General features: G+C 42.5%; 1 protein-coding gene and 1 long non-coding RNA gene across 3 annotated transcripts in view; both read left to right on the top strand.

The window, feature by feature from the left end:
- LOC145269300 (uncharacterized) overlaps nt 1–15,080 on the top strand; it is a 108,875-nt gene extending 93,795 nt beyond the window's left edge. Inside the window, exon 3 of the long non-coding RNA XR_013864977.1 lies at nt 14,844–15,080. This is a non-coding gene — a long non-coding RNA (uncharacterized LOC145269300). The remainder of the gene's footprint in view (nt 1–14,843) is intronic.
- The window catches only part of LOC145269299 (uncharacterized), a 667,893-nt gene that overhangs the window by 585,084 nt on the left and 64,468 nt on the right, over nt 1–18,341 (top strand). The window lies entirely within an intron of this gene.

Below are 18,341 nucleotides of genomic sequence, written 5' to 3'. Positions count from 1 at the left end.
GGTGCCACGTCAGTCTTAAATACATGATGATTGCAACGTCTTGTCAGACGAGAGCCACTCCCTCAGTCACTAAAAGTCCATGTGCCCGAATATGACTTTTTAGCCCTGTCAGCGACTTGCACACCCTCAAGCAGACATGACACTGAAAACGCTCACTGATTTGTATGAGACTAACAGCAGCGGAACCTGTATTATCATGGGCTTTCATGTGATTAACAAAACCTGCCTTAGACAACAGAGCCTGATCACACACCTTACAGATCCAGAGATCTCCATGGTTGTGCAGCAAAGTTTGGCATTTCTTACATGCTCTCTTAAGCTTCGCTCGGTCTATTTTGGCTGCTTCATAGTGTTCTGCACTCCTGTATATCAGTGTCCTCCACTGCTTGCGATCATACGCTAGGGACTCCCAACTGTCAACAGGAATATGAAAGCTCACCAGACTCTCCTTGATGCTATCACGAAAACGTTTTTTGGGCTTGTGCTGGGGTCTTTTTCCAAGAAAGAGCTCACCATAGAACAATTGTTTTGGGAGACGATAGTCTTCAAACCGGATGAGATGACCCGCCCAATGCAACTGGTTCTTAATAACAATGGTAGCAATACTGGTTGTTTTGGCCTTTTTTAAGACATATGTATCAGGGACAAAGCTATACCACTTTAAACCAAGAATGTGTCTAAGGCAGTGCTGATGGAACCTCTCGAGCAATTCTATATGTGACTGGTACAAGGTCCAAGTTTCAGATGCGTAGAGTAGGGATGGTACTACACATGCTTGATATACTGAAATTTTAGTTGTCAGAGTCAGATCACCGTCAGACCAGACTCTATCTTGTAACCTTCCAAAAGCATTAGATGCCTTGCTGATTCTCTGTCTTATTTCCGCATTAAGAGTGCCATCATTTGATAAGGCACTCCCAAGGTAGACAAAATTTTTTACGACTTCAAGGCGCTTTCCACAGACAAAGACATACACATACAGATCATTGGGAGCGGGAGTGTACATGACTTTAGTTTTCTTAATGCTAACTGTCAGTCCAAAGCAGGTACAAGCATTTGTAAAGAGATCCATCACTAGTTGCATATCTACTGGGGAGTGTGTTACCAGGTCAGCATCATCAGCATACAGCAGTTCCCTAACAAGTCCATCACTAACAAGTGTTTTGGCTTGGAATCTTCTGAGGTTGAACACCTTTCCAGTCGTTCAGAATCTAATATAAACACCCATATCACAATCGTGGAAACCATACCAGAGCACAACAGTCAAATAGAGCGAAAACAATGTTAGTGCAGCTATATCACGCTGCTTCACACCATTATCAATGGGAAATTCTTCCGAAAGCTGACTATTGAAGTTGACGCGATCTTTCATACTATGATGAAGTTGCTTGAATTTTTCTGTAAAAGCAGGTGTACAGCCAAATTTTTCCAGCACTTTCTAGAGAGCCTCACGGTTGACTGTGTCAAACGCCTTGGTTAAGTCCACAAACACCTGGCAAAGAGGCATACGCTGTTCAATACATTTTTCCAAGAGCTGTCTAGCAGAAAACACCATATCCACAGTTCCTCGCCCACCTCTAAAACCAGACTGGGATTCCGGAAGGATATTAGGACATACATACTTTTCCAATCGGTTTAGCAAGAGCCGTGCAAATACTCAGCAGCGAGATACCTCGATAATTTCCACAATCAGATCTTGTACCCTTTCCTTTGTACAACATAACCAAAATCGCATCTACCCAATCTTGGGCAACCGGGTCACCCTGCCATACTGACAGTATCAAAGAGTGGACCACACAATGTACATTGACACCACCATGTATCAGCAGCTCAACAGGGATGCCATCCAGCCCAGGGGCTTTGTTCGAGTTTATCTGTTTTATGCAGTCGACTTTTCCTCAAGAGTCGGTTCAACATCAAGTTCCAGGCAAAAGGAACATTGAGGGATACTTTCTATTGCAGCAACATCAACATTATATGAATATGGGTTATGAAAAAGATCATGAAAGTGTTCATGCCATCGATGCATAATTTCATCTGAGGTTTTCAGCAAGGTTTTCCCGTCCTTCGCCAGGAGTGATGTAGTTGAAGAGGATTTCGGACCATAAGCCTGATGAAGCAAAGTGTAGAATGTCTTGACATCTCTATGATCGTAGGCAGTCTGTATCTCCCTGGAGAAGTTAGACCACCATTTGTTTTTTATTTGGCGCACACAATACTGAACCTCACTCCGAACAGAAGAAAAGTGGGCAGCGAGCGCTGGCTCGTTCAGAGGTGAAAAGTTGAGAAGTTTCAAATAAGCTTTCCGCTTTTTATCAATTTGAGGCTTAATTTGATCGAAATTATCAGCAAACCAATCTCTATGTCTGGGGACCTTCAATCCAAAAACATCAACACCTTTTTGGTATATTGTATCTCTTACTGTCTCCCAGTCACAATCTGAGAAATCCACCTGGCTGAAAGCAGATTTCAAGGAACTTCGTACGACTGGATCCTTCAATTTGGAAACATCAAATAGGTTTAGGAACTTTGACACCATTGAAACGGCTTTTTTTTGCGAACTGTAATTCTTAGTTTAGCTCTGATCATTAAATGATCAGTACCACAGTCAGCAACACGCATTACTCTAACTTTGCAAAAATTTCCAAGATCACCACGTCTACACAGTATGTAATCAAGCAAATGGCCATGTTTAGATTGGGGATGGAACCAGGTCTCCTTGTGTTTCTGGTGGGGAAAAGTGTTGGTGATAACAAGATTTAGTTCACTGCAGAGATGGAGAAGCAGCATACCATTTGAATTGACTCTACCAATGCCATATGGACCCAATGGAGACCAAGTCTCATTGTCTGATCCAACCCGTGCATTGAAGTCACCAAGAACCACCAAACTCTCAGCGCTTGGCAAACACATGATAAAAGGAAGTAATATCATCTTCAGGCGAAGTAAGAGTCGGCGCATAGACAGAAAGAACATTCATATAACGACCAGCAGCAAGGAGTATTAAATACATATACATATAAGTACGCGCATACACACATGAACACAGTACATATACACATATAAAATAAAAATAAAACAGTAAATGAAAATAAAGAAACGCGCATTTAACTGTCCAATATTTTGAATTCTAACGATATTATTTATTCCGAGAGAGAACAAGAATTCAAAGGATATAAAACTGTAGTAAAAAAAAAAAAAAATCGTGCAAACCTTTTACCACTGGCAACGCCCGCTTCAGAGAGTGAAAGAAGAAAGAAGAAGAGAATGGCCACTGCGTCTATTTATAGACTAGAGATCATGGGAAGAGTATGCAAATAACTTTGGACGGTTTTGTCCTATAAAAAGCCTGTATTTGGGAGAGAGGGTGTCTTTTTTGTTTGGCAGAAGCAATTGCTGTCAGAAGTGCATTGGACTGCAGGATTGAAGAGTGAAGATTGAGTTGTGGGGTCATTGTATTTAACCACAAGCTATTTCGGCAAAGAACAGATCATGGAATCTGGGATGTTGAGATTGGGAAAAGATGTGATACCACCTTTTAGTGGAGAAGGTGATGTAGTCGGATGGATAAAGAAAGTAAAACTGGTGGCTAAGCTTCAACATGTGCCAGACCTTGCCAGTTTTATTCCACTTTTTTTACAGGGAGATGCACTCGCTCTCTATCTTGAGATGAATAATGCAGAACAAGAAGATGCAGAACTGATAGAGATGAGACTCGTGACCGCCTTCACTGAGGGGCCTTTTGAGGCATACGAAAAACTGCAACGATTCAAGTGGACAAGAGAATCGGTGGATGTTTATGCTAATAAAATCAAAAGATTGGCTGGACTGGCGGGATATCTGGGAAGAGGGCTGGAACATACAGCCAAACTGGCATTCATAACTGGATTCCCAGACGATGTATCTGTGGCATTACAGCAGCTACCAAACATAGAGAGAATGGATGTCAGCAAACTGATACCGACTGCACGGCTTTTAGTCAGCAAAAGGGTCGTAGAAACTCGGACATTGGCCGCAAGTGCGCAAACTAATGAGACTAATAAGGGAAAGAAAGAATCAAGCCTTCAGTGCTTTAGATGTCAAGGACCGCACCTAAAAAAAGATTGCACAGAGATCCCTAGGGCCAGGGCAACATGCTACAATTGTGGAAAATTTGGCCACATTGCGAGATATTGTCCTCAGATTCAGGGAAACGGGCAAGGGGGAGCTTCTGCGCCGCAAGCTACCCTAGCAATGAAATGAAGGCGCGATACTGGCCTCTTCCTATAATAGAAGTAGAGGTGAATGATTCTGTAATGACTGCACTTGTCGATACTGGGTGCACCACTACTTTAATCAATTCCAAACTTTTGAAGGGATATGGAAGGAGCGGTACAGTGAAAGCAGTTGATGGGAGGAATATAGAATGTAAAGGAGCCAGACAAGTGGAGATAAAAGTCTGTGGAATGCACGTAAAGGTGAGGGCAATCTTGATGAATCACATCGTTGATGGGATCGACGTCATAATTGAAATGGACGTGATTAATGAGCTGGGAGGTGTAACTATAAAGAAAGCCAAAGTGAAGTTTGGAGATATACAATGTGCCGTGGCTGCCCATCAGCTGAATGTTTGCAAAATCGAGGATAAAGACTTTGAAGCAAACTTCGATGGAGATAAATGGACAGTAAGATGGACATGGAAGGGAGAGCCTCCAGTATTGCAGAACAAAGTCCAATATTATAAAAACTCTCTGGAAGGCGATAAGAAATTAGAATTCGAGAAAGAGGTGGAAAGATGGATATCGGATGGTATTCTGTTACCATGGAAAGGAGAAAGAAAAGGCGTGTTGCCATTGATGGCAGTATTTCAGGCCACAAAAGGGAAAGTTAGGCCAGTGTTCGACTTTCGTGAGTTGAACCGTTTTGTGGCGTGTCATACAGGGAGCGACATAATAGATGTATGTGATGAAAAGATAAGAAAGTGGAGACAGTTGGTAGGAGGGACCGCAATCGTGGACCTTAAGTCTGCCTACCTGCAACTACATTACCAGCTGGTCTGTTATAAAGGAAAAACCTATTGCCTAACACGATTAGGATTCGGACTTAATGTCGCACCAAAGATTATGGCAGCCATTTTAAAAACAGTATTAAAGAAAGGAAGTAGGACGAAAGAGGCCACTGATTCATACATTGATGATATAATAGTAGACCTAACGAAAATATCGACACAGGAAGTTGTGGAACATTTGAAGGGGTTTGGGTTAGCAGAAAAATCTCCGGAATCCCTGGACGGAGGAGCGGCACTGGGCCTTAAGCTTATGAAAAATAAGATGGGTGCACTAATGTTCAGGAGAGGCAACGAGATCCCAGAGATGGGAGGAGAAATTAGTAGGCGGGAGCTATTTTCGATCTGTGGTAAATTATTGGGGCACTATCCAATTGCTGGATGGCTGCGATTAGCATGCAGTTATGTGAAAAGAAGAGCAAATGGAATGCATTGGGAAGAAAAAGTTGATTGCAGAACCATGAAAGTGATGTAGGAGGTTCTAGCTGAAGTGAAAAAAGAAGACCCTGTTAATGGCGCTTGGCACATACCTGAAGTGAGCACAGGAGTCGTGTGGTGTGATGCAAGCAATGTTGGAACTGGCGTAGTTGTCGAGATTGGCGGTGTGGTGGCGGAAGATGCAACTTGGCTGAGGAAAAGTGATGACTTTAATCACATTAACATAGCTGAATTAGATGCTGTTCTAAAGGGTGTCAATTTAGCTATCAAATGGAGACTGACAAATATTGAAATAAGAACTGATTCAGCCACTGTACTCAGTTGGGTGAACTCTACTGTGGAGGAGATTGGCAGAATACGAACAAAGGGTGCCGGAGAAGTGATAATAAAGCGGAGATTAGGGATGCTTAGAGAGTTGATGTCTGAATTGAAACTGCAAATAAAAGCAGTGTTTGTGCCTTCTGAAAGAAACAAGGCAGATGCAAACCTTTTACCACTGGCAACGCCCGCTTCAGAGAGTGAAAGAAGAAAGAAGAAGAGAATGGCCACTGCGTCTATTTATAGACTAGAGATCATGGGAAGAGTATGCAAATAACTTTGGACGGTTTTGTCCTATAAAAAGCCTGTATTTGGGAGAGAGGGTGTCTTTTTTGTTTGGCAGAAGCAATTGCTGTCAGAAGTGCATTGGACTGCAGGATTGAAGAGTGAAGATTGAGCTGTGGGGTCATTCACAAAAACGTTATGAGGAGAGACACTGTGAATTCATTTGTAAATCAACGTTCGTTCAAAAAAAGCGAAAACGTCGTTTCCAAGTTCAACTGTTTTAAGACAGAAACGAAACGCTCCTTTTTATTTATTTTATACATTAATATGTAAATACACGTATACAAACAAATATTCATATTCACATATATATATATATATACACACACACAAACACATGCATACATATATATACATATACTAACAAATACACATATGCACATACATAAATGTTTGCGCATATACTTACACTAGAGACAGCTATACATATATGCACAAGCCTCCATAAGCGCATGTAAAGTGAAAGGGTGCGGGAAATACATATATACGGTAATATGGAGTGTGGAGAGTGTGGCTTACCATTAAAGAGGCTACGCGTTTGTGCCTGCAGAGCACAAACTAAGAATCAAGATGGCGCCCGCATGCGTTTATGTGGAAAAAAGTCTCGGGGAATCTCGGAGAATCTCGGAGAATCTCGTACCCTGATTCCATAAATAACGAGGAAAGGAAAGTGGGAAGAGAGACGATTTTGAGTCACGGAAACGAACGGACATGTGTAAAAGAAGAGGTAGAAGAAAAGAGTGTGGTGAACAAAACAAACAACGGTTGAAAGTAGAGTTGTAACGAACACAGGCATGACGTCAGGATTTGACCCCAAGCTAATTCCCCTGTTTGATGGCAGTAGCACTGATCACTCAGTGCAGGAATGGGTGGAAAAAGCAGAATTAATATGTCAGCTCAGTGGGGTGAAGCGTATAGAATGCGTGGTCCCAATGCGCCTCACTGGGGGAGCATATGCAGTATACCAGCAGTTGGCTGATAAGGAAAAAACAGATTTTGCCTGCATCAAGCGTGCCCTTTTTACAGCATTTGCATTAGATCCAATTACTGCATGGAAGGAATTCATGGCCCGAAAATTACATCCCGGGGAAACGGTGGATGTGTATCTGGCTGAGCTAAAAAAGCTATCGGTCCTTTTTGGAGGGATGTCAGACAAAGGCTTGGTGTGCGCTTAGGATTACCTAAGAGTGTGGAAGATCTGCTCCGTGCCTCATCCCAAGTGGAAGAGATGGATATATTGGAAGTATTGGCGTGGGCACGAGCAATACTAAAGAAAAACCCTAACACTATAGACCAAGTGGCAGCTGTACAACCATCACAGGTTGGATTGCAGGACCTGGGCGCAGCTACAACCTGCTATAAGTGTGGAGGACCCAACCATTTGGCCCGTGATTGTCTTTCGTCACGTCAACCAACTCGGAAACTTGACGGGCCGCAGTGCTACAAGTGCAAAAAACGCGGACACCTGGCCCTCACCTGTCCGGGAAACGGCCAAGGGGCAGAAGCTACAGCGCCAGTCTTCTCCCCAGATCGTCATTGAGCAGGGCGCTACCCACTGTAAGCATACACATTAATGGAAGCGAGCGTCTCGCGCTTGTGAACCCAGACTCTCGTAAGCAAGATATGCTGTGCCACTTGGAAAGCAGAGAGAATTCCGGTACTAACTGTAGGCGGAAGTTCACTAGCCTATTGTGGGTGAGCATTATCTGCGCAAGCATCAACGACGGGTCTGCAGTAGCCGTGTGAGCCCTGGTGATGGAGGGAGAGCTTCTTGGGTATGACCTACTTTAACTTGATTACACAATATGGATGGACTTGATTAAACAACTGGGTGGAATTACCGTGGACAGAACCAGCAAGGTACAGTTCTCCCGATGTGAGGAACATGTTTGTGCTGCCATAACTCTCGACGAGCCTGACTTTCATGCAGAGTATGATAGAAACACCAATGCATGGACGGCGTTTTGAAAGTGGTAAAACGATCAGCCACCAATATCCTTGCGAAACCGGTTATTGGAATATCCCCCACCCATGTGGCTAAGGGAACAGTATGAAGAAGAACTACAAACATGGATCAACAATGGCTGGCTTCTTCCATACCCAGAAGATGAGCTTGGCGCCCCGCGTGTGCTGATTCCCTTGATGGCCGTCGTACAAGAGACCAAACAAAAGGTCCGCCCCATCCTAGACTACCGTGAGCTCAATGAGCATGTCGACCCATATACAGCAAGGGCTGATGTGTGTGCACTCAAAGAGTGGTGACAGCAGGGATCGAACGTGGTAACTCTGGACCTACACAGGGCCTATCTGCAAATACGCATTGAGAAGAAATTGTGGCCATTTCAGACTGTGGAAATTAGAGGAACCCGATATTGTCTAACCAGGCTAGGGTTCGGTCTAAATGTGGCCCCAGGCATTATGACAGCAATAATGCATGCTATCCGGCAGCAAGATGAGGCAGTGGAACAGGCAATATCCTCATACATCGATGATATATTCGTCAATAAGAACCTCATGTCAGCGCAATCAGTTAGAATGCACTTTGAAAGCTTTGGACTGACATGTAAGGAACCAGAGCGTCTGTGCGATGGAGCAAAAGTTCTCGGCCTGCATGTGCGCAATAGCAAGGAGGGACTTTGCTGGAGAAGGGGAAGTCACGTTCCCAAGGTCCCATCAAACATCACTCGACGAACAGTGTTTTCGCTTTGTGGAAAGATGGTAGGCCATTTCCCTGTGTGCGGTTGGCTCAGGGTGGCCGTGGCAGCCATTAAGAGACGTGCAACAGCCGTGTCGTCGGGATAGGACGATGCAGTACACGATGTCACCCTAAGGAGCATGTTGACAGAGACTGTGTCCAGAGTGACCAGTGATAACCCCGTTCAGGGAAAGTGGTGCGTCAGCGGGAATGAGTTCACGGTCTGGGTGGATGCTAGTTCACTGGCCCTTGGAGTTGCCCTTGCAGTTAATGATTCCATTATTGAAGATGCCTGTTGGCTTCGGCCAGAGAATGATTCGAGGCACATAAACCTGGCCGAACTTGATGCCGCATTGAAGGGCATTAACTTGGCGCTTCAATGGCACGCCAAGGTTCTACATATCATGACTGACTCGGCATGCATTCATCGGTGGATAACCGATGCATTAAGTGGAAGAGCACGGCTGACGACATGAGCATCGAGTGAGATGTTAATTCGAAGATGGCTTGCCACCTTGGTCGACACCATCACAGAGTATGACCTGACCGTGGATGTAGTGTTGATCAGGTCTGCACTCAACAGAGCAGATGCTTTGACAAGAGTCCCTCAACGATGGCTTCTGGCTGGTGCTCGGAGAGATGCTGATAATCTGCAAAACACATGTGCAGCAGTTGTGTGTAATGTGGATGCAGCGCGCATCATGGACATTCATCGACAGTGTGGACATCCTGGCATCAAGCGGACACTGTACTTTGTCAAGATGATTGATCCAGGAGTAGGAAAAAAAGATATCCGAAGAGTGGTGGAAAGTTGCGAGGCCTGCCAATCCATCGACCCAGCTCCAGCACGATGGAAGAAAGGGGATTTAGGAGTGAGTGGTAAGTGGCAGAGAGTGGGCATGGACATCACACACTACGGTGGCAACCACTTCCTTACCCTCATCGATTGTGGGCCTACACGCTTCGCAGTCTGGAGACTCCTCGGGCGCCAGGACTCTTGCAACATTATTCGCCAGCTGTCATCCGTGTTCTGTGAAAGAGGTGCGCCCGATGAAGTGCTGACGGACAACGACCCAGCCTTTTGCAGCCATCAGATGAGGCAGTTCTTACAAGAATGGGGTGTGCGGCTGCGGCTTAGATGCGCTTATGTGCTGGCAATGGTATAGCTGAGAGAAGCCATCGCAGCATCAAAACAATTGCAGCCAGGAAGCAGTGCACCATCGCAGAAGCTGTGTACTGGTATAATCTCATGCCAAAGGATGGCATCTCTCCAGGAACGGCGCCTGCAAACGCAATCTATCAGTACCATGTCCGAGAAAAAGGAATCCACCCCGATACAACTGTGGCCACTGAGATAGAACGGAATCGATATGCCAAAGGGGATGCTGTCTGGGTGAAGCCGCCAGGAAACCGATGTACTGACAAGTATAAACGAGGCACAGTGACCGATGTGGTGAGTCAGCAGTGTGTCCAGGTTGATGGCGTACCCCGTCACGTTAGGGACCTACGGCCGGCAACACATGTACCACCTCCAGTGGACGATGAGAGTGATTCTGACTCTGACACAAGTGGGGCATCGCTTTGGTTTGCACCATCCCTATCAAGCAGTGACTCTGATATCAGTAACCTCCACGGAGATGAAGCCTTCCCCGACCATCAGGCGGTGGATGAGAGCGCACGCGAAGACAAGAGCAGCACTGTCCCCCTTCGTAGAAGCACCCGACGGCGGCGATCACCACCCCCTTGTCGTCTCTGTGATCATGAGATCAGGGGGGGGGGTGGAGAAAGTGGCTTACCGTTAAAGGGGCTACGCGTTTGTGCCTACAGAGCACAAACTAAGAATCAAGATGGCGCCCGCATGCGTTTATGTGGAAAAAAGTCTCGGGGAATCTCGGGGAATCTCGGAGAATCTCGTACCCTGATTCCATAAATAATGAGGAAAGGAAAGTGGGAAGAGAGACGATTTTGAGTCACGGAAACGAACGGACGTGTGTAAAAGAAGAGGAAGAAGAAAAGAGTGTGGTGAACGAAACAAACAACGATTCGGTTGAAAGTAGAGTTGTAACGAACACATAGAGAAAATTAACACTTAAAGAAAATGTGTTTTGAAAAAACATACACACTGACCTGAAAATAAAAGAACTCTTCTTTTTCTTCCATACCCCGAATTACCTCCCCTGTTTCTCTCTCCTTCTGGGAGACAGTAGCAGCGATCGGCCATCTTTCTTTCCCCTTGTTTTTTTGCCGGCACTCTTTTTAGCTGAATAAAACTTTATACAAGCTATATAAATCTTCAGTCTCATTTCGTCATACATCTACACAACAATTTATTCAGCTAAAAAGTAAAAGATGGAAAAATATCTGAAACCAGACCGACTAGATGTGGACGCCAGTAATTCGGACGCGGCAGACACATGCGTCACTGGAAAAAATCTTTTCACATCTTTCTTGACGCGGTCGGCGAAACACAGCAGACTCTCTAACAGACAGACAAAAACTACGTTTACTAATTAACCTTGTCTCTACAACTATATTCAAATATATATCGGACTTGGATGATTACAACACTGCTATGGATACTCTCAAAGCTGTGTTCGTGCAGCCTAAAATACTATATTCTGCAGACATTTACTGGCTACTCGTCGTCAACAAACGGACGAAAGTGTAGACCAATATTTACAGGCCCTTAATAAACTCGCCAAGGACTGCGAGTTCCAAGCCATCACAGCTACTCAGGCGAGGGATAACTACGTCAGAGACGCCTTCATCAATGGAATTTCTTCCAATCATATACGACAGAGATTCCTGGAGAACAAGAAGCTGGATTTAAGCACGGCGTATTACCAGGCTTTAACCCTCGAAATGGCGCTAAAGCAATTAGCCTCTTGCTCCCTACAGAACTCTCTGAATGCATCTACCTCCACTGTCCGGACCAAATTTACAGAGAGTGATGACCAATCTGAGTGTGATGAGGGACGCACTATAGCTGCTGCCTTGGGACAAAAATGCTTCTTCTGTGGGAACCCGAGACACGATAGATTCAGGTGCCCTGCCCGAAGTTCCGCTTGCAAGAATTGCAACAAGAAAGGACATTTTGCTCGTGTCTGCCGATCCCCTACAGCAGCCGCTATAAATCACGGTGAGTCGATTCTTGCTTCTATTCCATCTTACAATTTTGCAGAGAGTCTATCTCACTCATCGTTGTCTGGTCTATCTCACTCATCGTTGTAGGCAATTCTGTTAATATACTCGTTAATATATAATATATACGGGAAGCTCGGAAAACTTCATTCATCCTGATAAGATGAAAAGGCTGGGACTGTTGACCATGGCAAGTTTGAGAAAAAATTTTATGGCTAGCAGTTCGCATTCGTCCTCTACTCTCGGGCATTGCATAGTATCCCTCAATCTGGGCGGAAGAAAATATGATGATGTCAATCTAGCTGTTATGGCCGACTTATGCTGTGACGTCATCCTCGGGCATAATTTCCTACGCCAACACTCTTCTGTGAAAATACCTTTTGGAGGACCGCTCCCCCCTCTTACGATTTGTGGATTGACAGCAATTAATGATATCCCTTATCCTTCTCTGTTTACGAACCTAACCCCCGACTGTCGTCCAATAGCAGTAAAATCAAGGAGGCACAGCCTACCAGATGCTAAATTCATCAAATCTGAAATATCGCGCATGCTGAAGGAAGGGATTATCGAACCCTCTCAGTCTCCATGGCGAGCTCAAACGCTTGTAATATCCCCTGATAATCAGAAGAAGAGACGTAGTAGATTATTCCCAGACAATAAACAGATTTACTCTTCTGGACGCTTATCCCCTACCTCGGATAGAGGACATGGTAAATGAGATTGCTGATTATAAAGTATTTAGCACTCTAGATTTAACCAGTGCGTATCATCAGGTTGTCATCAGACCAAAAGAAAGAAAATATACTGCATTCGAAGCTGCAGGGAGCCTCTAGCAATTTTGTCGGATACCTTTTGGAGTGAGCAATGGGGTAGCTAGCTTCCAGCGAGTTATGGATGACATAATCAAGCAAGAAGACCTCAAAGGAACTTATGCCTACATTGACAATGTCACTATCTGTGGCCAAAACCAGGCAGAACATGATAACCATCTGAAGCAGTTCATGAACATGATAACCATCTGAAGCAGTTCATGAATAGCGTGGTTTGACACTGAATAAAAACAAATGCCATTATTCGCTTAGCTCTGTGAATCTGCTCGGATATACAATAAGCAGTGGTTCAGTAAAACCCGACCCCGACAGACTCAAGGGATTGGTGGACCTCCCTCTACCTCTAGAACATAAATCTCTTTGGCGAGCTATGGGGATGTTTTCCGTCTACTCCAGGTGGATCTCAAACTTTTAAGAAAAACTACATCCTTTAACTAGGGTCACCCACTTTCCCCTCAACAAGGAACGAACGGATGCCTTCAAGCATCTGAAGAAAGAAATTGCAAAAGCATCCCTGGTAGCCATAGACTCTACCATTTGAGGTCTAAACAGATGCTTCAGAACATGCCATTGCCGCCTCGCTCACCCAAAATGGTCGTCCTGTGGCTTTCTTTTCTAGGACTTTAACGTCTGCTGAACAGAAACACTCTTCAGTTGAAAAAGAGGCTTACGCTATCGTAGAAGCCATTCGAAAATGGCGACACCTACTACTTGGAAAGCATTTTAAACTTGTCACGGATCAAAAATCTGTTTCTTTTATGTTCAACCCCAAAAGCTAGAGCAAAATAAAAAATGAGAAGATCACAAGATGAAAGCTAGAACTCGCCTGCTTCAGCTATGACATAACTTATCGTCCAGGAAAAAAAATGCAGTTGCGGATGCTCTATCTCGAATTTGCTCAGCCACAATTTCTATCGAGAAACTATACGCTCTGCACAGGGATTTGTGTCACCCAGGAGTAACCGAAATGGTGCACTTTGTTAGAAGCAAGAATATGCCATACTCCGTAGATGATGTAAGAGCGGTAACCAGATCATGCTAGATCTGTTCTGAGATAAAGCCTAGATTTGTTAAAACTCCGCCTCAAACGCTCATTAAGGCAAGTCAACCCTTTGAGAGGTTAAGTACAGACTTTAAGGAACCTTTGCCAACAAATTCTCGAAATCGATTTTTGCTAACTGTAGTAGACGAATACTCCCGTTTACCTTTTGCTTACCCTTGTGCAGATGTCTCGGCAGCAACTGTCAAGAAACACCTTACCAATCTATTTTCTATTTTCGGAAATCCTTCATGCATACATTCGGATCGAGGCACTGCTTTCATGTCTGACGAACTCAAGGAATTCCTTCTCTCTCGGCGCATTGCTACCAGTCGAACAACTGCATTTAATCCACAAGGCAACGGCCAAGTGGAGAGATATAACGGAATCATCTGGCAAACAGTTAGCCTCGCTCTACGATCGAACAATCTCCCCATAACTAGCTGGGAAAAGGTGCTAGATGTAGCACTACACTGCATACGCTCATTGCTCTCTACCACCTCCAACTGCACCCCTCATGAACGTCTGTTTAATTTCCAAAGGAAATCTGCGGCTGGCTATTCTATACCAACTTGGTTAGCCAAATCAAAATCTGCGCTCCTGAGACGCCATGTACGCGGAAGTAAATATTAACCCTTAGTTGAGACAGTGGAAACTCTGGATGTCAATCCGAACTATGCGTATGTGCGACTAATAATGGGCGAGAAACGACAGTGTCACTACGCCATATTGCACCACTTGGTGACGAAAACAACTATTCACAGCCTGAACTTGCTGCTACGGAGGACCCTATCAAGTCTAGCCTTGATCATCCTCCTCCACCAAGCGTCACTAAAGACTCTGCTATTAATACTCTGGCAGACATCGAAAATTATGCCCCTGAGACTGGCACTCCTACATCTCCTCGCCGCTCACATTTGGATGATTTGCAAAGAACTTCCCTTGAAGATGCTGATGCATTAAATCCCAGATGCTCATCTCGAGTTCGTCGCAAACCTCCATATTTAGCTGAAAATTACCAGCTTTGAATTTGTTCCTTTTCTCTATTTTCAGTTTGAGCAGAAGCTGTCCGAAAATATGTCCTGGAAGAACCTTGTGATACTGGACTTTCTTAGGCGGCGGAGAATGACCTGAAAATAAAAGAACTCTTCTTTTTCTTCCCTACCCCGAATTACCTCCCCTGTTTCTCTCTCCTTCTGGGAGACAGTAGTAGCAGCGATCGGCCATCTTTCTTTCCCCTTGTTTTTTTGCCGGCACTCTTTTTAGCTGAATAAAGCTTTATACAAGCTATATAAATCTTCAGTCTCATTTCGTCATACATCTACACAACACATACATATACACGCACACATATATACATATATCTGTATATATACAGATGTGTACATACACATTCATGTATAAATACATACATATATGCGTATATAATACGCACACACATACACATACATAGGCCAATATTTACGAGCATATAAAGAAGGATAAAATGTGATGATTTCGGAAAGAGTTAGCAAGAGAGGATAAATAAAATAAAAGGATTATCCCATCCCTCCGTGAATTTCAGTCCTAAGAAAAATGTTTATAGAAAATCTTTGTTGTTATAGAAATTGTAATCATTAAGTAGTCCCAGGTTTTTGTTAAGGCTTGAAATGTGTGTGTTGAGTTTTAGAATTATTTATTTATTTATTTTTTCATATCTTCGTCTCTGATGTTGTGTAATAAAATTGGATGCTATGAGGACGTATCTGATGTTGTTTGTTGTGTGGTTTGGTAAATTATAGTGTATAGCTACTGGATGCTGTGTGGATTTGTCTCTAATGGTATGTTTGTGGTTGTTAAGGCGTAGGCCTCCCCCACATAATTGCCTTTTGTTCATTCGGTGCAGTATAATAAATATACTTTTGGTTCTTGATACATTTGAGCTATTGCAGTTTACAGGGGGGGTGAGATGGATGTTGGTGCCTGGAGAGGTGAATGTGTTGTTGGCATTAATATGTTGACATATTAGACATTTGGGCCTGTTGCAATGTTTGTTTGCTTGAGATATGGAAGTGCGGTTAATCCGAGTGGATGTTAGCAAAGAATGTAAGTTGGGGAGCTGTCGTTTGGCACAAATGGGGGGTATTATATATTGTGCTGAGTGTGAGGTCATGTTGTAGTTGTTTGAACATATGTTTCATGGGGTTGTATAAATGTTTAGTGTTATTATTGAAGTGAAATACCATAGGTATTCGTGTGGATGTTTTGTTGTTTTTGTATGTTAGTAGGTTGTGTCTGCTAATGTTCGATGCTTTGTTGATAGCTTTTTTTAATATTTTCTGCGAAGAAAGTGGTTGATTAAAATGTCTACCTGTGCATCATAATCAGATGGCTCTGTACATATCCTTTTAATGCGCAGGCATTGACTGTATATGATTGACTTTTTTATTGCGATTGGGTGGCAACTTTCAAAATGTAGGTAATTGTGTCCATCGGTAGGATGTGGTGATATAATTATTGAAAATGTTAACCAGAACGTCTAAAAATGTGATGTGTGTGGTTGAGTTATATATATATATATATATATATATATATATATATATATATATGTATATATATATATATATATATATATATATTACTAGCTATATATACCCGGCGTTTCCTGGGAATCTTTAATTTTATCTTTGCCCCCACCCTTTCTAAACTCCTTTTGCTATGACTTCATCACAAGCTCAAACAGACATAACACTGAAGATGGTCATTGTTATACATACATATATATGCATACATGCATAATACATATATACACATACATATCTATAAACATACACAAATAAATACATTTATACATACATAATACACATACACATATATATATATATACGCACACATATACAAATACAAACACACATATGCATACATATACAAATACGTAAAAATATATGCACATATACATATACATTTATCTACATACACATACATATATACACAAACATATACACTCATGAGCAAAAAATATGGGCCAAGAGTGAAAGAAGGAAGAAATCGATTTTGCAATATTTTTCCATGAATTTTTGTTTATTTTAACTGAAAATTTCTATTTTGCAGATCATTATTATTATAGCATAAGTGGAAAAATTAATCCTAAAAATGGTAAGACTGCATCTTGGCGAGGATATAAAAAAAACGAATTGCAGGATTAAGGCAATTCAAAATGGTAAGACTGCATCTTAAGACAGTCCAAAATAACTTACAAGCAGATTTTTTGATATTTTAAGAAAAGAAAATGTGAAAACATCTCTTTCTGTAGTGAAGCGAATTGGTTAAAGATTCGAAGTCGAATGCTTGGTAAAAGAGAAATCTGGATCTGGTCGCCCTAGAGCATTCACTTTGAAGGACGATCACAGGCTTAAATGAACTGTTTTGAAGGATCAAAAGAAAACTTCTGTTGACTAATTCAAAACAGGGGTTGGAAACTTTCTTTCTACATATACAATATCTCGACAAAGGGATTTTCCTCTAAAAGGCGTGCAAAGAAGAACATCAGTGATAGAAAGAGATTTTTCTTGTGTTATGGCAAGAAAGATACAGACTGGTTCAGGAATGTTTTCTGGTTAGATAGAATCAAGATTTTGTCTTGTTAGTGATGCTCCCGATGCTCTTGAATGGTGCAATCGAAGAACTGGAGAAAGATTTTCGCCAAGTTGCATAAAAACAACAGTTAAACACGGGAATGGGGGGATAATGGTATGGGGAACTTTTACTGCAGCAGGAGTTGGGAAACTTATTAGATGTGAGAAGTCAATCAATGCAAAGAAATACATTCGAATATTAGAAATAGAACTGTTACTACGTATCTAGAAGCTGGGAATATCCCAGAACATTATTTTTCAACATGATAATGCACTTGCACACACTGCTAAAGTAAAAAAAAAATGGTTTTCTGATAATTTAATTGATCTGATATTTTGGTCAGGTCAAAGCCTCGATTTAAACCCAAGCGTGAATATTTGGTCCATAATATCTTGTGCATTGGCCGGATGAACTTTTTCGGACAATTACAAACTGTAGGAAACTGTGCAAAGTGAATGGAATAGCATCTCCTCTTTATAGTGTTCCACTTTGGTTGAGAACATATCTAAAAGAATTGATCTTTTAAAGAAATCAAAAGGGAATGCAATTCCATCCTAAGCATTTATTAGAGTAAATGTCTTGTTCTGTGTTATTAGTCTCCTTTAAGTTTCCTTGTTCAATAGTTCTTTGTTCAATATAGCTTTAAGTGCAATAAAATGGGACAATATCGTAGTAATCGTTAGTAGTGTAGTTTTGGCCCATTGTTTTTTGCTCACGAGTGTACATACATGCACACAGAAACATATATATACATATATGCATACAAACACACATAAACATATGCATACATATACATGTACATACACATACATATATGCATATACATGCACACACACATACATATATGCATACATACATGCATACAATGATGGCAGATCAATTTTTACATGCTTTCCAGCATTTCAGGCCTACAGTACACGTCACAACTTTTCCATC

The sequence above is a fragment of the Euprymna scolopes genome, chromosome 45, assembly GCF_053919585.1.
Source record: "Euprymna scolopes isolate OS-2025 chromosome 45, ASM5391958v1, whole genome shotgun sequence".
NCBI classification, from domain to species: Eukaryota; Metazoa; Mollusca; class Cephalopoda; order Sepiida; family Sepiolidae; genus Euprymna; species Euprymna scolopes.
Note: the sequence above shows the minus strand (reverse complement) of the source record. Positions and strands in the feature narration are given on the sequence as shown.